Source organism: Symphalangus syndactylus, chromosome 2 (genome assembly GCF_028878055.3).
Source record: "Symphalangus syndactylus isolate Jambi chromosome 2, NHGRI_mSymSyn1-v2.1_pri, whole genome shotgun sequence".
In the NCBI taxonomy this organism is placed as follows: domain Eukaryota; kingdom Metazoa; phylum Chordata; class Mammalia; order Primates; family Hylobatidae; genus Symphalangus; species Symphalangus syndactylus.
The window spans coordinates 82,092,842-82,118,653 of record NC_072424.2 but is presented as its reverse complement, the minus strand read 5'-3'; the positions used below and the strand labels follow the sequence as shown (position 1 = coordinate 82,118,653).

General features: G+C 39.1%; 1 long non-coding RNA gene across 1 annotated transcript in view; it reads left to right on the top strand.

The window, feature by feature from the left end:
• Positions 1–571: 571 nt before the first annotated feature.
• The window catches only part of LOC129471443 (uncharacterized), a 351,175-nt gene continuing 325,934 nt past the window's right edge, over positions 572–25,812 (top strand). The window contains exons 1-2 of the long non-coding RNA XR_008653592.1: positions 572–1,054; positions 6,923–7,063. This is a non-coding gene — a long non-coding RNA (uncharacterized lncRNA). The remainder of the gene's footprint in view (positions 1,055–6,922; positions 7,064–25,812) is intronic.

The window sequence follows — 25,812 nt, the reverse complement described above, 5'->3', positions numbered from 1 at the left end:
ATATAGAAATCTGTTTGTATAAGTTCAAATACATTTCTGCATAAAAGCTTGATGAGGTCAGAAGAATTTAAACTTTTGTTGGACAGTGGGCACCTTTGAGAATCTAGGAAAATTATGTAATTTATCTTACAAACCTGGACACTTGGAGTGGGTAAGTGGGGTTCAGTGAATAATTACACTGAGAGAACAGACACAAACGAGATTTATCTTGGGAAAACTGGGGGATATTATCATTTTAAGAATTGGGAACAGTGTGCTCATGTCTGCACACTACTTCTGTTTTATACATCACTTTGCGGAGTTCACATCTTCATATTAAGAAAGCTTGGATTAGATGCATTCATCCAACATTTATTTGTTTTCTGTCTAATTTGTCCTAGGCACTATTTTTAGGCACTGGAGATACAGCACTGCACAAAACTGAAATATTTCCGCCCTCATGGGATTTATATTCTACTGTGGTAGTCTTAACAACATGGGAGTTAGTCCGACAATGCAGAATTCTAAAAATGGTACCCAAGATTCCTATCTCCTGGCTATTCAATCAGACACGAATCTAGGTACTGCTGTGAAGGGACTTTGCAGATGTAGTTAAGGTTAAGAACTTCAAAATAGAGGGAGTGGCCTGAATTACCCAGGTGGGTCCAATCTAACCACTTGAGTCCTGAGAATCAGAGAATTTTCTTCAGCTGGAGTCAAAGAGCTGCAGCAGAAGAGGAAAGCAGGAGAGATGAGGCAAAAGGGGAAGTCAAAGAGATTCAAAGCCTGAGAAGGGCTAGACCTTCCCTTGATGGCTTTGAAGGGGACCATGAGCCAAGGAATATAGGCAGCCTTTGGAAGTTGAGAAAGACTTTGACAAGCAAAAAGGAGATGGAAGCCTCAGTCTTATAATCACATGGGACTGAATTTGGCCAACAACTGAAATGAGTTTGGCAGTGGATTCTTCCTAGAGACTCTTGAGAAAAGCCCTGCAGCCTGACACTTTGCTTTCAGCCTTCTGAGAACTGGAGCAAAAGAAGCAACAAAGACCACTGGACTTCTGACCTACAGAACTGTGAGTTGATAGATTTGTGTTGTTTTCAGCAGCTAAGTTTGTGGTAACTTGTTATGGTAGCAATAAAAAACGAGTAAGAACAATAAACAAGAAAAAGAAGCAAAATATTTGCTAGTAGAATGTAAATGCTAAGGAGAAAAAATACAGCAAACAAGGTATTAAGCGAGAGAAGAAATGGTATTTTAGGTAGGATTTCCAGGAAGGCCTTACTGAGAAGATTACTTTTGAGAAAAGACCTGAAGGCCATGCAGGAGCAAGCCGTGAGGATATTGTGGGAAAGGCTTTTCCATGCAGAGAGAGCGGTAAGAGCAAAGGGGCCTGGAGGCCAGAGCAGATTTGCTTGATGTGTGAGAGGAGCAGCAGGGAGGCCAGTATGGTGAGGGCAGAGTGACTTTGGGAAAGAGTGTAGGAGATGAGGTAGAGAGAGAATGGGAGTCAATTTTCTGAAGGCCTTATCAGTCGTAGCAAAGGCTTTTGCATTTATTCTGAGTGACAGGAGCTGTGGGAGGGTTTTAAGCAAGGGAGGGAGTAATAGGATTTGCCTTGTGCCTCAGCAGGGTCACTCCAGCTTGTGTGTTGAGAATAGACTGCAGGAGGCACGAGTAGAACCAGGAACATCAGCTAGAAGGCTACTGCAAAAATCCAAACAGGAGATGGTGTTGGCTTGAACTTAGATCTGCGTAGTGAGAGTGGTGAGAAATGGTCATAGTTGATTCATTTTGAAAGTAGAGCTGATAGGATTTGCTGAATTGACCAGTGGTGGAGGATGTGGGTTAGGGAGAAAGAGCATCTTTCACAACTCTTTCCTAAAATGCAAAGTCAAGATTACAAAATGGAGTGATCAAAAAAAGGGGAAGTTGCCCAATGTTTTGGAATTTCAAAAATTATTTCATTATATATTTGTTTGGTGAACTTATTCGGTAGATTTAATTGCATGTGTATAATTCTGGAATGTCCATGTCATGATTTGGTTCCCTTGGCAACTGCCCAGAGGTGCTGGAGTGTAAGGTGTAAGGGCTCCCCACAGGACTCTCTGCATGCCTTCAGGAATGACCGAAGCTGCTGAACCCTCAGACCCAGTACTGCCCGCGCAGAAGGTCTCAGGGGTGTTCCCCAAATAACACAGAGATGAGTCAAATGCCTCACAAAGTGGAGTAGACAGAGTTGTGACCAAAAACATAAAACACAGGCAGAACAAGTTTTAAACAGTTTGGAAACCCAAGAGCTGGAACATAGTAGTAAGGTGGAAATGTCAGACAATAGGAAACTTTTTAACTTGGAGAAGTAAAGTCACCGGCATGGTTTGATAACTTGACTGAGTATGCAAAGCATTACAGCTCAATAAATGGTGGCAGCTCTCCCCTTATCTACAGGAGATAACCCGAGGGATTTAGGTCAGCTATAAGGCAGAGCTTATTTGCAGCAAAGGTTATTAAATAATGAAAGGAGTGCCTGAAGAATCTCCAGAGGCGTTTTTCAATACCTCAGGGACATATTTTGACACGGTAGTGCTGGACCTCTCCACAAGATGGCAATCATGGGTTGACTCCAGTTTTTGTTTTGATAAAAATATCTATAAAGTTTACTTTGGCAGGAAAAAGTAAAGAACCGTGACTTACGCTTCACTGTCATATTTCGTATTATATTATCTGTGGATGAGTTATATTTTTCTAAACCACCATCTCCACTTATGGAGTTTTAAAACATATTATTTTGTAAGGCTGGGGGAGGCATGTTGCAATATTGGAGTGGCAAATATCTCTCTCTGTTCTCACATCCCCACATCAGAATATTGATCTTCTTTTTGGAAACATTGCAAAACAAAGTTTCACATGCCTTAGAAGTCTGAAATGAGGTATGTCCTCAAACCTGGTAAATAGAAGAAAGTTGGTTAGAAACCTAGATGTCTCCTCAAACAAGAAATTATGATTTTGGTTAAGGGATATGGAAATAGTGCATTTTGCAAAATGATCTTAAAGGATCATTGCTGCTTTAAGAAGCAAGAATTTTTATTCTTTATATTTGACATGGAATATCTTTAATTTAAAATTCAGAAGACAAATGCCCTCTTTCTTTTTCTAAAAAGAAATTAACTACTACTACTCATCTTGTGTAGACGTTATAAAGCTTCAGGTCGTGTACTCAAAGGTACCTGCTGCAACTTTATTCATTTATAGCAACTGTATTCTCTATTTTGTACCTCTATTTTGCCTGATGGCAAAAAAAAAAAACATGTTCATTACCCACATATTAGTTCAGAATTTCGTCTCCCCTCTTTCCCCCTGGAATTAGTTCTGGATGTAGAAGCAGCCTCTGGATGGCAGGGAGGATATCTGGTTCTGGTATTTGTGCATGTGGTGTCTCTGACATGGACATTCATATATTTGGGCCGGGAGCATGGCCAGTCCTCCGTGCTGGCATCCACTGAAAATCATGCGGTTCTCATTGCTTTCCTTGTCACATAAACCGTTATCTGCCTCCTAGTATGGCATCCCCTCACTACAACCACAAAGCCAATGTCCATGATCTTTCATTGGCATAGGATACTACTCCATGCTACTCAGAGACCTGCTGAGAGCCGCTGGTCTGGTCCGGTGTGCTCTACTGGGCTGCGTCTCACTGCAGTGTCTACTGTGACACTGCTGTTTTCCAGGCTGCACAGTTGGGTTGCTGTATGTGTTGCAGCTGACAAGCATTTGGGTCCTGCCTTTATAACCTCCACCTGAGGACTTGAGGTTTGTGATGTCAGGAATACAGGTCTCTCTGATGCTTTTTTTTGTTTTCCCCACCTCTCTCTATTTCTGTGCTTCATTGCATAATACAGATATCTATACTGTAAGATTTGTATGTCAGTTTCAGCTACTGGATTATCAGTTAGAAAATCCAGAAGACAGTGTATGTATAGGCAGGGTGTTTGATTTGTCTGTCTTAATATATCTGAAGAATAATAGTTGGCAAACCAGTGTTGATGCAGCACACTTTGGGGTGGCGGGGTGGGAGGGTGGGGAGAGTGAGAAAAAGCGTAAGTTATGGACGATAGCTAAGATACACTAGGATAGATCCAGGATCCTCCAGCTACTAGCTGTGTGATACCTTGAATAAGTCACTTAACCCAACTGAGATTAGGTTTCCTGATCTATGGTCTAGAAAGCACCATATGAGATTCGAAAGATGTATTTGATACCAATTTGTGAAAAGTAAATGTATATTATACCTTTTTCCTGTTTAATTTAAAACTATGTAGGTAAGAGCTAAGTTAGGACAGAAGTATCTAAAGCCTTGATTTCTTTTTTCCAAACTCTGAGGTTTAGGGGTATATGAGCAGGTTTGTTATATAGATAAACTATATGTGTCACAGGGGTTTGGTATACAGATTATTTCATCACCTGGGTACCAGCTTAGTATTCAATAGTTATTTTTTCTGATCCTCTCCATCCTCCCCTTCTTTACCCTCAAGTATACCCTGGTGTTTGTTGTTCTCCTTTTTGTGTCCATGTGTTCTCATCATTTAGCTCCCACTTATCAATGAGAACATTCAGTATTTGTTTTTCTGTTCCTATGTTGGTTTGCTAAGGATAATGGCCTCCAGCTCCATCCATGTTCCTGCAAAGGACATGATCTCCTTGTTTTTATGTAAAGCCTTGATTTCAATAGCTTAATTTTATAAGGCAGTTTATGTACAGTTGATACATGGTTTGAAAGAAGTATATAAAATTTGCTCATTTTCAATGGCCTGAATATAAAAATTATGTGTATAAATAAATTCAAGGATGTCCTATATTATTCTACATACAAAATTAATGTCATAAAACTACCATGTTGGAAAAAAATATACTTTTTACTTTGGCTAGGTATCCTATCAAATCCCTCTTCATTAATAAGGGTTTTAAAAAAGAGAATAAAGAAGAGGGAAAGGGAAACGTGGATAAATTTAGGCAGAATGAATGAACAAATGTTATTGGAAACACTGAAAAAATTATTTCAGATGGCATCATAGATGTCAGAGGGTTTTCAATACAAGTATTTAAGTTTACATGAACTGCAGATGGCTAATAATACATCAGAATAATTAAATTATAGATTGCAAATAGCACTTATGTGGGTAGTTTCCCAGTTGTTCTTTACACAGTATTTGGTGCAAAACTCTCCTCCTTTGGGCTTGAAAATGTCAACTTAAGTTTCATAAAATACACCAAAGGGGGCCGGGCGCGGTGGCTCACGCTTGTAATCCCAGCACTTTGGGAGGCCGAGGCGGGCGGATCACGAGGTCAGGAGATCGAGACCATGGTGAAACCCCGTCTCTACTAAAAATACAAAAAATTAGCCGGGCGTGGTGGCGGGCGCCTGTAGTCCCAGCTACTCGGAGAGGCTGAGGCAGGAGAATGGCGTGAACCTGGGAGGCGGAGCTTGCAGTGAGCCGAGATCGCGCCACTGCACTCCAGCCTGGGTGACAGAGCGAGACTCCGTCTCAAAAAAAAAAAAAAAAAAAAAAAAAAAAAAAAAAAAAAATACACCAAAGGGGAATTTCATGTGTGCTTTGCAATATGCTGGTTTCCACCGCAGTTCCCTTCCCACTGTGGTTATGCATCACATGTGTACTTCCCTGCGTGAGTGCGTTGGAGCTGCGATGGTGAGGGAGAGAGTTGCCTGCTCAGCTTGATATAAGTGGCAGCTCAACGGGGTTTCACTAGAACATTTATAAAGTTTTAGATGGTGGTCACTGCCAGCTCAGAAGATAATTATAATAAGTGAATTTTGTCTGGAAGCCAGGGAAAGAAAATCTATCTGGCATTGTGATAAAAGAAGACGACTTTATTGTTTTACCAGCCCCTGTACTTGCAGTTGGAGTCTGTGGCAACGGTTGGGGATGGAACTCAGGCTCTCCCTCCCGTGCCTTTCTGAACCCAGAACAAAGCAATTACATTTTTAGACAAAACCATTTAGAGGACAACCAATTTCACTGCAAGCATCCTGGAATCCAACAGCTTAATATGGCTCTGGTTGGAATGACATCTCTAAAATTGTATCTTTGCTGCTGTGTGACTCCTAGTGTTTCCTATAATTTGGTAGCAGAAACCATATGACTTTGTGCCTACTGTGTGCAGTCCCCTGTGGCGGGCTGCTGCCATCCTAGCTATGTGGCTGCCCTGTGCTAGGAAGTAAGCCTCAAAGCAGGCTCCTCTAGGAGGGAGGGAGAGGATGAGTAAGAAATTTCTTACTAGGTAGACAAGTGGCTAAGCTCATTATATGGCTTCGTCCACTGTGTCTCTTTTGAAATGAGATTCCTCATTCTTTTAAGCAAAAGAACAATTTTACTAGTAAACGAGATTTTCTCTGCAAAGCTGGTCTCAAGAAATGACATAAGTAGCCCTGTAATAAATTCTGATAACTTAATTAAAGCTAATGCAATATGCAATTCCAGTGCATTGTCAATCTTGGTCAAATGTGTGCTTCATTCTAACTGGCAGTGCAAATCACTTGTGAGGGTACAGGAATAACATGCAATCCAAAAGAATCCATATAGCAGCAGCTTTTCATTGATTTGAATGGAAGTACAGCATATTTTGGTGGGCTATATACAAAACCCTCATTTTAAGGGTAATGAGACTCATTCAGATATCACCGTAGATAAGCAGCATCAGATATTCATGCGTCTGAAAAGTTGTCTGTTGTTTCAATTCAGATAAAGTAAATATTTTCCACATCAATTTGTTTTATGATCTTGGGTTATTGCTTGAGTACTCAGTCTCAAGATAATTTTACTGGTTTAAGCATTTAATAAAATTCACTATTAAAAATAGAAAATGTACAAATATATTGTCTATATTTTTTTCCGTGGCTTTTTTTATGACAAAATCCAAACATAAGAGGAAAATATTTGTGAGAAGTGAAAGAAGTATTATTGGATTCACAGACCCTTCCCAATACCCAGGAAAGCACACTGTTAGAATTGTATTTACTTCACCTCCTGTTGTGTCACATATGATGTCAAGAAGATATTTTTATGAAGTAAGTCATATAATTTTCACCATATTACTAGAGTTTTCCTGAGCTGCTCAATGGGAATGTTTTAATTCTCACGTAGACTTTCTAAGTCCGTCTGTGAAAGTGGAAATAGGCTAGTAAAAGTGCCAAGACACAACACCTGCTCACAAACATGAGAGCCAACCTGCTCCTCCCTGCCCTTGCCCAAGTTCAGAGCATGATCTAACAGTTTGAGTGGTATCACATTAGAAGCAGACAAACAGTTTACATAGACCAAAGTAGGCAGTAGATAGGATAAGAGCAATTGGTCATTGGTCACTCATGGACAGATTTAAAAAGCAAAAAGTTAAGAGATGTATCACACAGGTGATTCTGTTTCAATAGAGCCCATTCTTGCTGAATGAGATGGAGAACTTTCTCAATAAAAATTAAGGGCCTCATAGGATAGGCAAAGAGGCCTGCAAACCACCCCTCCAAGGAGTGACCGTCCAACCACACCTAGGTGCTTCTCTAGTCAAGTCCCTGCTGCTGTCTGGGCTGGATCTATACACAAAGATTACGTTCAAAAAGCTGTGACCCTGAAAACCGAATAGCTCTGCTGTCATCCTCAGCAAAAGTGAAACATGCAGGGTTCCTGCTTCCTATCCACTGTCTTTCATATTCAAGTGAACCTTGTGGTTAATTTGGAGGCAACAAAGTCTAACAGAAACCTGGGCCACCACAGGCACATGCCTACTTTGACCTTGCCAAAACTCTACTATTAGTAGAGTCCTATTTCCTTTCCTTTCCTACTAATAGTCCTATTTCCTTTCCTTTCTCCCTTCCTTCCTTTGATGGAGTCTTGCTCTTTCACCTGGGTTGGAGTGCAGTGGCCCAATCTCGGCTCACAGCAACCTCCACCTCCCAGGTTCAAGTGATTTTCCTGCATCAGCCTCCTGAGTAGCTGGTATTACAGGCACGTGCCACCATGCCCAGCTAGTTTTTGTATTTTTAGTAGAGACAGGGTTTTGCCATGTTGGCAAGGCTGGTCTCGAACTCCTGACCTCAGGTAATCCGCCCTCCTTGGCCTCCCAAAGTGCTGGGATTACAGGTGTGAGCCACCATGCCCAGCATGTACAGTCTTCTTTCAAATGCACCGTCAGCCACACAAACACAACATGGGCCTTTGCCAGTGAAACAGGCACTTCCTCTTCAAGACTAGCATCGTAAGCAAGAAGAGCACTCAGACAGCAAAAGTCATTGATTGTTACCTTTCAGCCGCGAGTGGCTGAGTAGAATGACGTTGTGTTTTCTACATTGTACATGAACAACTTTGTAAGGGGCCTTCTGTTCTTAGGTCACTGGTATGCCAAAATGGGGGAAAATGCTTGTGGTACTTGTTGTGTAGTTTGCAGTTTATTTATGTATAAGATTGAAGTGCAGTTAAAATAAAAATTAATTAGTTTTTATGTGTGACTGTTATAATTGGTGTATTCCCTTAATATTGTCTAAAACATTTTTTTTTTGTGAGACGGGGTCTCGCCCTGTCACCACGCTGGAGTGCAGTGCCCTGATCTCGGCTCACTGCAACCTCTGCCTCCAGGGTTCAAGCAATGCCCCTGCCTCAGCCTCCTGAGTAGCTGGGAATACAGGTGTGTGCCACCATGCCTAGCTAATTTTTGTATTTTTAATAGAGACCGGGTTTCACCATGTTGGCCAGGATGGTCTCGATCTCCTGACCACATGATCCACCTGCCTTGGCCTCCCAAAGTGCTGGGATTACAGGCATGAGCCACCGCACCCAGGCCATTTCTTGTTTCCTTAAAAGGTTTTATTATTTACTTATTTTTTTTAGTGTGGAACTTTAATAACACTTTGGTATTTAATAGTATGTAAAAGTTCTTCATGTACTATAAGAATAAGCCGGGCGCGGTGGCTCACGCTTGTAATCCCAGCACTTTGGGAGGCTGAGGCGGGCGGATCACGAGGTCAGGAGATCGAGACCATGGTGAAACCCCGTCTCTACTAAAAATACAAAAAATTAGCCGGGCGTGGTGGCGGGCGCCTGTAGTCCCAGCTACTCGGAGAGGCTGAGGCAGGAGAATGGCATGAACCCAGGAGGCGGAGCTTGCAGTGAGCCGAGATTGCGCCACTGCACTCCAGCCTGGGCGACAGAGCGAGACTCCGTCTCAAAAAAAAAAAAAAAAAAAAAAAAATATTCAGTTTTTATATATGTATTTTTTGGAAGTCTTTTCATTTATGTTATTTATGTTAGAAACAAGTTAAATGAACGCCATAAATAATTTTAAAATGCCCTCTTGTGTAAATGTTTAAAATATAACTATAGATAGTTTTAAATACAGTGAAGACCTGTTTTATAGAATTAGTAATTATGGTGTTAAGACAATCAGTATAAATTCTATAGGTTTATGTTCATATCAAAATCTTCTGAATACTAAAACTCATTAGCCAGGCACAGTGGCTCATGACCATAATCTCAGCACTCTGGGAGGCCAAGATGGGAAGATCACTTGAGCCCAGGAGCTTGAAACTGCAGTGAGCTTTGACAGTACCACTGCACTCCAGCCTGGGTGACAAAGGAAGACCCTCTCTCAAAAAAACCTCCCAAAACAAAAAATAAACAAAACAGAAAAACATAGCTCATTTGCTGTGGTATACCTTCATCCTATATACAATTTACTGATATTCAGTGTGAAATACTCACACTGGAGTCCCCCTCTTTATTAGTGAATTTGGAGGGATGTTTGATGCAAAGAAGTTTCATGGTTCCGTGATTTGCCATGACTGAGGGAGAGAAGATAGAAAACTCTACATAACCCTCTTCCAAGAAGTACAGAAAAAAAGTACGAGGCAGCAAATAGTGTCTGCAGCAGAAAACACACATGTAGCACAATGAACACTCTGAACCACAAGAGCACAGTGGGACTAAACCAAGGATATGAGTTCCTTGTGGTTAGCCAGCAGAGCAGGAAGTCAGATAATTTTAGGGCATATTAATGCATTCATAGAACCCAATTTATTTCTGTATTTAAAGTAAATGTAAACATTTGCAGATGAAAAAGCCAATGAGTTTGTACAAACAGAAACGAGTTCCTAAATGGACTAAACAATCAATAAAGAAGAGTAGAGGATAAGAATATTGTGGGATGTTGGATTATAAATAAGAGATCTTGACTATATAAGCAAGTTCTTAATAGACCAAATTGGATGAATGCTTTTTCCAATTTCTAATGACAAACTGGAAGTTCATCTTGGGAGCCAGAGTATGGTACTCTTTAATGTACTTATTTATTTAAAAATACTTACTAAGCACATCTTTGCAAGGTGAACGAAACAGATAATGTACTGAGGAAGACAAATATTAAGTAAATGAACCTATCACATGTGTGATAAGAATGCTGAGAAAGAAAACAGGCTAATATGTATAGAATGGGTATGTGCCAAGGACAAGTGATCATAATTGATCAAAAGAAGACACTGGGAGGCCGAGGCGGGCAGATCACGAGGTCAGGAGATCAAGACCATCCTGGCTAACACGGTGAAACCCCGTCTCTACTAAAAATACAAAAAATTAGCCGGGCATGGTGGCACGTGCCTGTAGTCCCAGCTACTCGGGAGGCTGAGGCAGGAGAATGGCGTGAACCCGGGAGGTGGAGCTTGCAGTGAGCCGAGATCGTGCCACTGCACTCCAGCCTGGGTGACAGAGCGAGACTCCGTGTCAAAAAAAAAAAAAAAACAAAATATTTAATAAATGAACGTATCACATGTGATAAGAATGCTGAGAAAGTAAACAGGGTATATGTTTAGAATGGTTATGTACCAAGGACAACTGATCATAATTGGGCAGACAGTAATCTGGAAGAGAGGAGGGAAGGCTCCTGGACCCCACTGCACTAATTTTGCCAGTGTTGTAAAAGCGGCCTTTTACACCCTAGATCTTTCTCCTTCTCTTCATACACATCTCAAAAAAGTTGTGGCAGACAGGGCATAGAGAGCGTCGTATATTTGCCATGATCTCCGTTTGCTTATCTCCTGAGTACCTTGTTTAATTAGGGATGTCTGGTGACAATGCTGTCCTGGAGAGAATAAGGATTAGTAAAAAGAGTGCTTCTCTTTCCAGTATTGACCTATGTGCTAAGGGGATATTCAAAGTCCTTCCAATAGAGTCAATTTTATTCTTACTTCCCATCTCCACTTCCACCTTAATACTGATGCATGTGAAGAAGCAGAAATGGGAGGAAAACACAGTTAAGGACAAAACTAGAATGGAAGCATTGTGTAGGTGCTTGGTGCACTAGGAAGATTGTGAGGATTCTAGTGTGACCAAAAGATGAATTTGATTTTTTAAAAAATCACCTTATTTGACTATAAAACATTTGAATTTTTTATTTGGATGTTAAGATTTTCCGGGATCTTTCATATTTGGGTGACCTCATCTTATTGATAATTTATACTCTAAACATCTTTAGAGGTATTATAACAAATCCTTGAATTTACTCATAGTAACCTTAACAAAAGGTATACAGTATTTTACCTCTTTAAGTTTGTTCATTCATAAAACATGGTAAGTAGCAGATACTGTGCTAGACCCTCACAAAAGTGAGTATGACAAAAATGACTTTTTCCAATTTCTTTAAGCTCAGAGTTCCCTAAAACATAATAAAGCACCCTAAAAATCAAACAAGTAAAATAATAGAGCAACTGTATGTAGACTTTACTTGAATGTTATTCTGGAGTAGGGAATATTTACTTTTTTTTAAGGTATATACCCAAAGGACTATAAATCATGCTGCTATAAAGACACATGCACACGTATGTTTATTGCGGCACTATTCACAATAGCAAAGACATGGAACCAACCCAAAGGTCCAACAATGATAGACTGTATTGAGAAAAGGTGGCACATATACACCATGGAATACTATGCAGCCATAAAAAATGATGAGTTCATGTCCTTTGAAGGGACATGGATGAAACTGGAAACCATCATTCTCAGTAAACTATCGCAAGGACAAAAAACCAAACACCCCATGTTCTCACTCATAGGTGGGAATTGAACAGTGAGAACACATGGACACGGGAAGGGGAACATCACACTCTGGGGACTGTTGTGGGGTGGGGGGAAGGGGGAGAGACAGCATTAGGAGATACACCTAATGCTAAATGACGAGTTAATGGGTGCAGCAAACCAACATGGCACATGGATACATATGTAACAAACCTGCACATTGTGCACATGTACCCTAAAACTTATAGTATAATAATAAAAATTAAAAAAAAAAAGAGATTGACTGAGAAATCTCTTGATTTTATTAGCCCAAGAGATGAGAACAAGAAGAGAGATCACTGGCTATGGAAAATTTTAGCGTGGTATCCATGCTGGTTATTTGCTCAAATTCTTCTCTCAGTTTCTACTTGTGGGCTCTATATTGCTGTGGGAGGACTTGGTCAGGCTGTGTTTCCTTGTCTCCTGAGTTACCTGATTTCCGGCTGGCTCTGGCCACTGGGAGACACTGGAGAGAGATTTGAGGCAGTGAGGACGAGCCAGGGTATTTCCCCCCACCTCATTCTACCTCAAGTGGTATCCCCAGCAGCAGCTGCATCTCTTCTGTGGCTCCACCTCCTACAAGTCAGCCCCCTTTTCCACGATTTAGGCTTTCCTGGGTAAACTACATTACAGTTCTAGCCCTTGCTGGATGGAGTTGACTTTTGTAGTCCAGCTGTACCACCTCTGCTACTGCGTCTCTAGAGAGCTGTAGAGATGACAGTTTGCTTGCTGTTGCTAATCTTTGTGTTGCCTGTTCATCCTCTGTTTGGCTTCCCAACTCTTTAATTACCGGGAAGCCAAATCCCTATGTTACGTGTCTCCTGTTTGAAGTGCCTCGAGTGATGACTAACAGGGTATCCAATGCTGTCTCAAAGCACTATGCCTTTCCAATGAGTAGAGACAATATTCTAGGGCTGAGAAAATGGACCTTCAAAAGAAGCTCTGCCTCTGGCAGAACACTTTGAGCAATGTTATTTCTGTACTGTTTGAACAGTCTTCTTGATTTTTTCCTTTTGTATCTTCATCAACCCCTGCTGCCTTGTCCTCAAAATGCACTTAGACTATGCTTCTTTTACTTACCTTTTCTAAAATATTACTTTCCAATTGCATCTCCTACTGACCTCAGCTTCATATTTATTTTAGCCAGCTGAGACTTAGATGACCTGTCTCCACTATTCCTGGGATCTCACCATAGTCTCCTTTCGCCTTTGGCATTCTCAGTGATAGTATTTGGCTGAATGCTTTCCTGCCTCTCTACAGATCATAAGTGTTGACACAATAAAGACAAAAGACTACTTGATTAGCTCATGAGTAACACAGTGCAAACCTGCCTACTTCTTATAAGTTTGCAGCCATTTTAGTGACGTTATCATAATGTATATAGTAGAAGGAACCCAAAGCAAGCTGTGGGGAGACTTACTTTCCTGTCTCTGTCTTTGAACATATGTGATATGTACAGAAAAAAAAAATCATAGTACCAGCCCCCCCCCACCTGACTGAATTGTTCAGAAGGCCAAATAAGAGATTAAAAGTATAATATAGTTAATAGTCAGCTGCTTCATTTAAACATGTGTTACTTTATTCCAATGATTCCATGAGGTGGTTGTAATTCCAGCTGAGAAAACTTAGGCTAAGGCCAAGTGACTTGTCCAAGGTCATATATAGAATAAGTGGCATATCTAGAGTTCTAACCCTGTTTGCTTACCTTCAATGCCCATGTTCTTTCCACTCTACCTGCCTCTGGATGTTAAAAGATTATTAATTAAATTGCTTTAGAAAAACAAGTGTTATATGTAGTACAAATTCTGCAGCATAGCAGGAGACGTTATCCTTTTTTGAATCAAGGCTGTCACATACCAGAGAAAATAACCATCAGATTAATTGTTCTTTCTACACAGCTGATGTACTTAACAACCATCTGAGCTATTTCCTTTCTGAGTGAAAGCATTTGATTTCTTTTAATAATCTATGTTCAGATCTCTGTCTTTGGCTATACAGCCTTTCTTCTTGGACCTTTAGCTATAGACCCTGGTGGGAGCAGGAGTGCATTTGATCTCTTGAGCCTGCATAAAGACCCACAGTGCTGTGAACAAAAAGTGATGTATGCAATAAACAGTGTTAGCTGGCAGTTCTCTGCAAATCAAGGTAATCTAGCTGTTGGCTGTTTGCTTTAAGAGTTCAATGAAATGCATTGGCTTAAGTTTTGCTTTTGTTGTATCACAAAAAGGACTCTAAGAACTTTCAAAGACATGCTGAAACAATCATTCAAATATTTTCCCCATATTTTTACTGTACACTGAGTGTTCTGACAATGTGTTGTGCTGCATTTTGCCACATTTTGACTGTCATTCTGCTTGCTCCATGTTATGTTTATTGCTGCTCATTCAGATTACAGATTCAAACTGAAGTGCACCATGCTGATATCATGTGTAGACATTAAAAGAAGGAATATTTTTCTTCCCTGGATTTCTGACATTGTTGAAAAGATTCTAATTCTGTATATCTATCTATCTTTTTTTTTTGAACATGGAGAGAAAGGAATAAAGATGACCTTTTAGCTCGAAATTATTTTTTGGATATTTGGAGTTCATCAATGACTATGCACTGTCAAAAAACACCTGCCTATTTTGTGGCAATAAAGAGCAGCCTAGCTGTCAGCCTCAGCTTGGTCAGAGCAGTCTACTTGCTTCTTCATTTTCCAGGGAGGGAAAATAGCTGTACATTCAAGGGCTCTGTAATAAAACATTGATCTCATTGGGACATTTATTAGCACATTCAGCTACCAGTGATAAAATTGCCAAGTCTCTTGAACACATACTTATTTTCTTTTTGTCTTTTTTTGGGACAGGGTTAAACACAATTATCGCCATTTTCCAGTCTTATGTATCATTAGGAGTTTCACCAAAAACTTTGTTTTTATGCAGTAAGGTTCTGAAGCAGGATGAAGGGGGCCGCAGAAGGGAGCTGTGTGGGCATGAAGCATAGACAACTTATTTTCAAATTCTGTTGAATAGTCCAGGAAGTGTCACTGCTCCACCTAGCCATGCCGACTGCATTTTGATTTATCTTCACAGGTGACCAAAGCAATCACAGGATGTGAAGTGTCCATTTGGCCACTCCAGGCTGACAAGATGGCAAGTTGTCAGAGGTATTGCCTCTGGAGCAGTACCTCTCCAGCTGCTGCAATGGAAATAAATGAAAAAGGCAATGGTAACCTAGAAAGGCAGAAGGAAACTAGTAAGAAACTGCAGGGCATTTCTAGAGTGATTGTTTAGGGAATAACAGAGAAGCCACCCTCTAGAAGCAGATAGTAGGTTAGCAAACCATTTCTGTCAAGGGCCAGATAGTAAAAATTTTAGGCTTTGTAATCGTACTTTCTCTGTTGCAACTATTCAACTTCATTATCATAGCCTAAAAGCAGCCATAGACAATACATTATCTTTGGTAACTAGCAGACTTTAGGTTTATTTTTTTGGTAAACATTTTCTGTACACTTATATTAGGCTATTTAAGGTGGTAGAAACAAGGGAGAATAGTGCCTGACTAATATAGTCATATACCACATAATCACATTTTGGTCAATGATAGACTGTTTATACAGTGTTGGTCCCGTAAGACTAGAATTGAGCTGAAAAATTGCTATTGCTGAGTGACATAGTAGCCACTATAATGTCATAGCATAATATTATTCACGTGTTTGCAGTGATGCTGGTGTATACAAACCTGCACTGCTGGTCCTATAAAAGTCTAGCACATAAAATTATGTACAGTACGTAATAGTTGATAATAAGTGATTGTTATTTAAGTATTTACTACATTTAAATTCTTATTTTAGAATGTATTCCCTCTACTTATTTTTTAAAAAGTCAACTGTAAAGCAGCCTTAGGCAGGTCCTTCAGGAGGTATTCCAGAAGATGGCATTGTTGTCAGAGAAGATGACAGCTCTATGCATGTTATTGCCCGTGAAGATCTTCCAGTGCGACAAGAATATGGTGGCAGAACACAACAATATTGATCACTCCGACCCTGTGTAGGCCTAGGCTAATTGTGTTGTCTTAGTTTTTAGCAAAAAAAATGTAAAGTTAAAGAAATTTAAAAATAGAATAAAGCTACCCCGTCTCTACTAAAAATACAAAAAATTAGCCAGGCGTGGTGGCGGGCGCCTGTAGTCCCAGCTACTCGGAGAGGCTGAGGCAGGAGAATGGCATGAACCCGGGAGGCGGAACTTGCAGTGAGCCGAGATTGTGCCACTGCACTCCAGCCTGGGTGACAGAGCAAGACTCCGTCTCAAAAAAAAAAAAAAAAAAAAAAAAAAAAATAGACTAAAGCTTATAAAATAAGGATATGAAGAAAAATAGTTTTGTACAGCTGTGCAATGTGTATTTTAAGCTAAGCATTATTACAAAAGAGTGAAAATTTAAAGTTTATAAAGTAAAAAAGTTACAGTAAGCTAAGGTTAATTTATTATTGGAGAGAGAAATTACAAATGAGTGTAGCCTAAGTGTACAGTGTTGAGAAAGTCTACAGCAGTGTATAGTAATGTCCTAGGCCTTAATATTACTCATCACTCACTCACTCACTGACTCACTCAGAGCAACTTGTAGTCCTGCAAACTTCACTCCTAGTAAGTGCCCTATACAGGTATGCTATTTTTATTGTACCTTTTCTATGTTTAGGTATTGTTAGATACTCAAATACCATTGTGTTACAATTGCCTACAACATTCATACAGTAACATGTTGTACGAGCTTTTATCCTAGGAGCAATAGGCTATACCATATAGCTTAGGTGTGTGGCAGGTTACACCATCTAGGTTTGTGTAAGTGCACTCTATGATGTCTGCACAGAAACGAAATCACCCAAAGACATATTTTTCCGAACTGTCCCCATCATTAAGCAACACATGACTGTATGATAGTTCCCCTAGCTATTTTGAATGGAAGTTTGGCAGTAATCCTACCACCTCCTAAATCATGAGGGACCTGGGTCCTTGTAGTAGAGTGACATGAAAGTTACCGTGGTTTATTGTTAGAGTATCCTATTTATAACACATTCATTAATATGCAATTTATCCTTAAATGATTTTTTCCTGTTTTGTGCCTTTGTCTTCTGGATGTCTCATACTCTGTTTCCAGAGTTTGAGAACTGCTCCTACTATATCACTTCTCTGCTTTAACCTTTAGTGTGTCTTTATTGCTTAAAGAATAAAATAGAATTTCCTCAGCCTGTCATTCAAAAACTTTCCCAATTTGACTGTTTTCCTAGTTTTATCTCTACCTCTCCCCTGCATCTTACATTCTTGCCATTGCCCTGAGCAGAGCCTGACTTCTCCATCTCTGGGCTATTATCACACGGATCCCCCTGTGCCTTCTGCTTTATCTCCCTTTGTGAAGTCTACCTGTGTCTCTTAGTCTCCAAAGAAGGTAATGATGCCATAATGCCACATATAATTATAACTAATTATTAAAAATATTAGGAAAATTATCTTTTCTTTGCAAATATATAAAATTTTAGGTTTATATTTAATAATAAAATCAGAGAGATTCAAATTATAGCAATTTAGAGTGTCAGATTTGGCCCAATTGGGCTCAGAGGGTATAATAAAGATATCATGCCAATTTCAGCAAATTGCACACTTTATATCTATTAACGCCTTCCCCGTGTGAAACTACCTCCTTGTGAGGACTATTAGCTCTCTCCATAAATAATTCAGACTGTGGAAGATGCAATATTACTGGTATTTGCAGTTTAAATAATGGTAATAATAGTACCTAAAATATAGCTATATTGAGCAACAAAACAAAAAACCAGAAACATGCAGACCTGTGACCATATACCACCTTATTTCTGCAAAACAAATTTGGGCTGATGATAGATCCCTCTTTCTCCTCTCCTCCATTTCTAAAGAGCCTAAACATACAAACAAAGGAATCCCAAAGAACAAAATGTTAGCATTGAACTCCAATATCTCTTATAACATGCAACATCCCTTCCCACATAGCTAATATAATTTTGATTTTTAATCTACGCATGACTCACTAAAGTCATGATTGAAATATTTATTATAATAAGGATGGATTGTCCTGCCAATTTGAAACTAAAGTTTAGTCCATGGGACAGGTAGCAGAAATCAGGCCTCATGTCATATCTCAGTTTCTCCTTTGCTTTAGATGTTCCTAGTAAGAGCAATATTTATTTTACTATATTGTTTTTGTATAAAATATGATAATTTATGTAATTTGGAGTAATATATGAATACCATCTAGGATTTATCCAAGATAATGTACTAAGAAGTATTTTAACAAAATATAGTGGCTATAATAAAAGAATAAAATATAGTTCCTCCTATTTCCACGTAAATTCCAATCAGGACAGCAGCTATCAAAAAGCTAAGTTTACTTTAGCACTTTAAGACTCAGCGCCTTAGCCTAAGCATCATCATTCCTAGAAGACCCTGGAAGCTTTCATCAAAGGAAGCATGTGACTTTGACTCTCAGAGCCTTGGAAGTGTTAAGATCTGCTACTTGCCCTCTGCAGTTCACTAGTACAGATGAAAGCCTAGGAAGCTGAGACTCTCTGAAATTGGTAATTGAATAAACCTGCCTATATCATTTTGCTGGCAGGATTTGATTTAGAGGTGAGCAAATTTGTTTAAAACAAAATAACATTTTTGTTTAGACAAACCAAAGAAGGTATATTATATAATCATATTTTCCAATCTGCCGAACAGGGAATACCAAGGGCATAGTTTGAAGGAGACAGTTAACATAAAGAGATGGCTAAACTGCCCAGCATAATATGTAATAAACATGTGATCGTTGGGGCAACAGGTTGAGAGAGGAGAGGGAAAGACAGAGAGGCTTGAACAGCAGAGTGGGACCTGATAGGAGGTACAGATGCATGGTGGGATGGCTAGTGAAGCTTAAATGTCTATATATTCTTCCTACTGATAGATCTTTTTTGTTCTCTGTATGGAAGGGTAGAATATCAGCAGCCTGGGCTACTATTCCCATGATACAGGCCTAGTAAGAATTAATGTTTACCTCTGGCCAATCAACTGTAGCTAGGATGGAGGGTAAAATAATATTGGTAATATTGTCACAGACCCACCCTTCATGCAATGGTGGCAATTTTGGAGAAAAGGGGTTGTTCTGATCTGGGTATATACCTCAAAGCATTTCTACAACAATTCTGCACCCAAGATAATGACTAGCATATAAAAAATTCCCCTCATTTTAGAAATGATTGTTACTTAAAATATTAGAATGAAACTGATAGTTATTGTAACATTCTTCCTGTAGCTTTCAATGTAGCCTATTACACACATGTTTGCTATAGAGCAATCAATGGTTTCTGGATCTAAGGGATAAGAAAGCCATGGAAGCCTCCTTCAGGAAATGGTATGAAACAAATTCATGTGTAACTACAAACAATGGCTATAATGGCAAGAATTATAGGGAAAAAGGGAGTGTTATAGAAGTTTAGCAGAGGAAAAATATTAAATCTATTTGGAATCAATTGGAAAAGGCTTCATGAATATGGTACCATTTGAACTGCACCATGAAAGATGGCTTATATGCAAAAACCAAAAGCTAAGACAAAAATTGGGAGAGAGCATTCTAGGTGGAAGAAACTGCATGGTAAGGATGTGAATACAAAAAGCTGTGAAATATGAGCATAATTTAATAAATGATATAGATATACTAGATCATTGACTATGTAATAAAATGTTGGGAAAGGATATTTGTTTGCAAAGCTTGGTAACTAAATAAGGCAGAGCCTTAGATAACAGGTTTTGAAATCTAAGTATGATCTTAAATTTTATATGTGTCTGCTTGTCTTTATTTTGATCTAAATATAAGGAAAAGATGACACTACATGGAGAGAGCAGTTCCAGAATATGTCAAAGAAAACCTGCTCCTGCTAGGGTTTTTCAGGCCTAGCTGATTGCTCAGGCATTCAACAAGGACAGAAGATAATAAATGTTGATAATACTTGACAGAACACATGATATTATTGATAAATAGTAACTATTGGCTGGGTGCTGTGGCTCACACCTGTAATCCCAGCACTTTGGGAGGCCGAGACAGGTGGATCACGAGGTCAAGAGATTGAGACCATCCTGGCCAACATGGTAAAACTCTGTCTCTACTAAAAATACAAAAATTAGCTAGGCGTGGTGGCTTGTGCCTGTAGTCCCAGCTACTCGGGGCTGAGGTAGGAGAATGGCTTGAACCCGGGAGGTGAAGGTGGCAGTGAGCCAAGATCTTGCCACTACACTCCAGCCTGGTGACAGAGCGAGACTTGGTCTCAAAAAACAAACAAAAAAAACAGATAGCAGGGTCCCCATGAAGTGTTTCCAAGAAACTCCAAATAGCATATTTCCACCTAAGCTTCTCAGAAGGAAAGTTTTGTCGTGTTTTGTTGTAATATAATTTTATACCAATTAAATAGAATATAGAAAATGAGAATACCTCAAAGTGCTCTTTAGGAGAAATATAAAAGGAAAGGTGGAAGAAGCATTTGAATCTCACAACATTAGGAGGTAAGCTCTTTCTCAGAAGGGGTGAAGGCTGCCCTCAACCTCTAAGAGAAAACCTGCCTGGGTCAACATCCCAGAGAATATCCTGAGTCCAACTCAGGCATAGTAAAACAAACCAGGTTTGATGAAAAAGAATCTTTCCGGACATCATAATACCATGTAATTGTTCTTTGGTTTAATGCAAATGCCTCAGATTTATTGAGAATGAAGATACAAGGTACAGAATCAAATACAAAGGGCCATGTAAACAATAGAGCAACATCATAAATGTGTTTGGATCAAGATTGTCATGATTACTGTGAACTTTTATCTCTCTAACTCCACAAGAATATTGTTTATACTGCTTTTTGAGAAAAAAGCTTGGTATTAGCATTGTTATAGTCAGTACCTAAGTAATAGATACAGTTTCTCACAGATTAACTGTGCAACATTAAATCATTGCATTTGGGTCTCAGCATCACACCACCAAAGAATTTATGTGAGTTTGTGAATACACATTTTTAAATGTTTGAAGTTGCTTTTATGGGGGCATTTCAAAGGTTGCTGAATACACAAATTTACCTGTCAGGAAGGGGCTATAGCATTGATGCCATTGCTTTATTTTGATTAGGATGTAGGTGATATTATGCCATAGAGTAAATGATGAAGGGTAGGGATAGAAGCTGGAGGAATGAAGACAGATGTGAGTGAGGTAACACTAAAATTAAAACGTTTTTAAGAATGCAAGCAAGCTACATGAATTAATAGTGATATACAATGCTACTAAAGTTATTATAAATGAGGAAACCTTTAGCATACTGACATTCAGGTGAAGCTCAACTTTGGGTATACTACAGGAAAAGCAGAAGGTTAAAGAGTGATGATTTAGTAGACAAAAAGTTTTCCTTATATGTGAAAGAAATAGGCTGATACTGACCCTGATCAAGAAAAGGGAAGAGAACATTTAGAGGGAAATAAACTATACGTACTGTCATAAATGTCAGTAACTTTCTTAAAAATCTATTGATAACTAACATACAATAAAAAACACTTTTAGATCATGGGTCTGATTCACTAATCTACAAATGACAGAAGGGAGGGAGGCATTTCTAAGGCTTAATTTATAGAAGAATTTTTAACTTATATCTAGGAAGAGTGCTGGGTTGGTATTGTTGGTTTCATTCCCACTTTTGGGAGAATCATTGGAATGCCACATAGTTCTGAAATTGTGACGTTAGCTCCAGTGCTAGTAGGACCTTGAGAGTTCCACATCCCCTTCTCAGTGACTGATCACAGCCTGAGTTTAACCATATTTTATTTCATTTTAAAATTTTTATTAAAATTGACAGATTTTACTTGTAATATGTTTATGAGGCACAAAGTGATGTTATGATTTATGAATACAATGTGGAATAATTAAATCAAGCTAATTGACCTGTCACCTCAAATACTCATCATTTTTTTTTGGTGGTGAGATCATTTGAAATTTAGAGATTTTGAAATGTACAATGCAGTATTATTAACTATACTCATCACACTGTAAATAGACCTCAAAAACCCCCCTTAATCCTTCTGAGGCTTTCTACACTTTGACCTTCTCCCCATTCTTCCATTCTCCAGCCTCTGGTAAGCACCATTCTACTCTGTGCTATTTACCGTATTTTGGGATATGGGATGCTGTCAGTGATGAGGCATTACAGGATTCAGCCTCCAGATAACCTTATTATAAGTGTGGTTCTTAAATTGAAGTCTAATTCTAACAACAGGATTTCTGTATTGTTCCTGTGACCACATATATACTAGTATTTATTCTGGTAACTGGAGTCCTCTGTTGTGCCCCTTTGCCTCGCCCTTTAACTCAATAATCGGCTCAGTCCTTCATTCTAACAATTGCCCACAGTGTTTAACTTGCTCCTGCAGGAGTCTTTAACCCATTTATGCCTGAGGTTGCAATTTTTTTTTTGTATTTTTGCAATCAGACCTTGACAATGACCTTGAGCAGTAGGATATAAATAACTCCCACATGCTTAGCATTCCAATAATGGAACACTAGGCATAAATGGGCTTAATAACTACTACATTATGTAGGTAAACCTCAGATGCAGAAACCTTGAATCAGGTGTAAGTATTAAAGCTAGGGAAAGATGGCAGATGAGTAATGCAAAATCTAAATGCACTCTACAAGGGGCTGGCTTGGTCATCATCATATGTACTGATGCAGATATCATCGAGTCTGAGCTTGCCTGGCTTTCCTCGGACACAATTCCTTTCCCTCTGTTGCTACTACCCTCTCCAGAGTCATCTGATCATGTAGGCTCTGACCAAACCAGAAGCTGGCAGAGCTGATTATTGTCATTCTTAGTTTGGGGTCCTCCGAAAGCAAAGCATGAGACAAGGACTTGGGTACATGTAATTTATTGGGAGGTGATCACAGGTCGCACGTGTGGTGAGAGCATGACAGGAAAGATTGATGCATTTCTGATGTTGCTGCTGTAGCCAAGATGAGCTCTGCTTCACCAGAGCTCTGCAAAGAAAAGAGAATGCTTTTGGAAAATGTGTGCCTGAAAACAGGAATCTGAGCATTAACCTGCAATTACTGTCCCCATAGGCTAAGATGTTCCGATTCTCCACGCAACTTTCTTTTTCTTTCCAGGCTGCCCTTAGTCACTTTGGAATAGTTTTGGTTTCTGCCTATTATTTTTGTTGGTAGCAATCCCTCTAGCTCTACTGTTTGAGTCATAAAAGAATCATTCAACAGATTGATGGCCATGTTTCAAGTGCCAGGGACTCTGCTGATATCTTTTACTGGTTTTTACATTCACTTTAATCTGTTCATTTTAATTTATTTATTTTCGGGGTCTTTCAGGAAGAAAAAGATACAATGGGTCTTTGCATTCTTAAAGATTTCTCTTTCTTTAAGACTTCCATGGCAACAAATGCCAGCCAACTCCAAGGTCTTTATGACTATACTTGTTTCATATTGTTCAAGTGCTAGGATGACTGTCTAACTGAATGCTTTTTCCTCCACCATGATCAGGGACTTGGTGATTGTGATGCTACAGTCCCCACTATGGTTACCACCACCAGCATTTAATAGATGTTCTTATCTATCTGGTGAGTGATCTAGGTCCAGAATTCCATCCTGAGGCATTGCTCTCTGGATATTCTGGGACTCAACTGTCTTAGTTTGAGTTCCTTGGAGAGTAGAGCCTGAAACAAGGACTTGTGTGCAGGCAGTTATTTTGGAAGGAGTCACTTCAGGAAACAGGAGTGACCAACTGGAGAAAATGAGGCAGGAAATATTATCATGTGGCTGTGTTATTGAGAACTCTGCTATTGGCAACAAAGTCTCAGTTCTACAGGGACCATGAGTTCATACAATGCCTACAAGGCATTTGACTTGGCTAATTGCTGCTAAATTGTATTGAAAACCTAGATAATGATAATAAGAGAAAAGAACAGTGAGACGCTGAGAACTGTTAATAATCAAGCTAAACGTAAGAACCAGAGAACTTCCAAGGTTGCCTAGAAAGATGTCCTTATTACCTATAGTGGAAAGGCAGACATTGCAGGCTGCAGACCTAATTGGTAGGGTTTCGGAGTTCCAACACTTGAATGCCCAGAGCAGGCAGGTGTCTCATGGAATCAGTGCAATACCAGGGGAAATCTGAGAACCTGAATCATAGAGGACATCTGGATGAATACCTCTGAGGATTGTTATGCTAAAACATCCTCAACACTTTCTGGGCATGCAGAAGTAGTCCAGATAATTCCTGGGCGAGGGCTAGCACTTCTGCTGTGCTGGTAGGTACTGCCAATCCTGATCATGCCCTACATTGAGTAGAAATCTAGGCTGCTTCCCCACAACCTTCACTGGGGTAAAACGTGCATAGCAGTCTGATGGCTCTCCCAATCTTACTTGGATCCTTTTCTGACATAGCAATTTTCCCCAATAGAATATTTGCACATTTAATCCTGTCTTGGTGTTTTTTTTTTTTTTCCCTTGGAGGACTGGCTCTACTACACAAAAAGTGTAAGAAAAGAGAGGCAATTGAGAAAGAACAAAATCTTATTAAAACAAGATAAAACAAAAACCTAAATAAACTAGAGCAAATTGTTTCACTCACTATCCTTTAGTGGGCATCAAAAGAAGAAAACAGTTACAGGTAGAGAGGAAGAATTGAAAGGCAACAACAACAACAACAAAAAAGTAAAATGATAAGGAAAATGATCATGAACCCAAATCAGGAGAATATTAAACAACTTAAATGGAATAGCAATACAGAGAAACAGGGACATGACAGGAAAAAACAAAAGGAGCATAAAAAAGCTGGTGCCCCTAGAAGTCATGTTTTATGGAATAGGGAACTAGTGATTCAATAGAAGGATACAAAGGGAATGCAGCATTCAGGGATATGAATGACCAATTATTCATCTACAAAAATAGAATTGTATACCTGTAACAGTTTAGTCCTTTGTATGATTTCTCAGTGCTGTATTCAACTCAAATTAGAAGGATATACTTCTGAGCTATATATAATTATATCTGAAATTGATATATTTTGTTTACATCCAGAGTGGAACATGGATAACTGTTAGGATTAACTTCATTGAATCGTTAAGCAGTTTTGTTTTTCTGGGAATGCTTATTCAGAAAGTTGAAAAACTGTATACATCTATAGCATGTGTGCATTGTTTGTTTTATCTCTTTAGCTAAATTTGCTTACATATTTCTACAACTTAATTCATTAATTATAGAGCAATATAGGGGATAATATTGGTTGCATATACATAGTGGAATTTCTAGAATTTCATTCATTAATTATAGAGCAACAGGGGATTATACTGGTTGCATGTATGTGGTGGCAGGGATATCCTGGATTTTATTACATTTTTAAATATATGATCTACTTATGTTCTTGTTTGTTGATATGAAAAATTAACATTCTTAGAATGCAGGGAAGCTTTAGAAGACTTAACTCTTTAGCCATGTGGCTAAATTTTGTGTAGTTTTCATACAGCTTTGAAAGGTTAAATGAAAAAGTCTCTGGCAGTAACAGCATATTTTTGATGCTATTGTTAGTTTTCATCAACACTACCAATGAAAGCTATCTGAACACCCAGGTTCCATCTTTAAAATGAAGTTACAACTAGACCTGATTTTTAAATTTGGACTTTCCTTAATTTGCTTTAAGAATGGCATT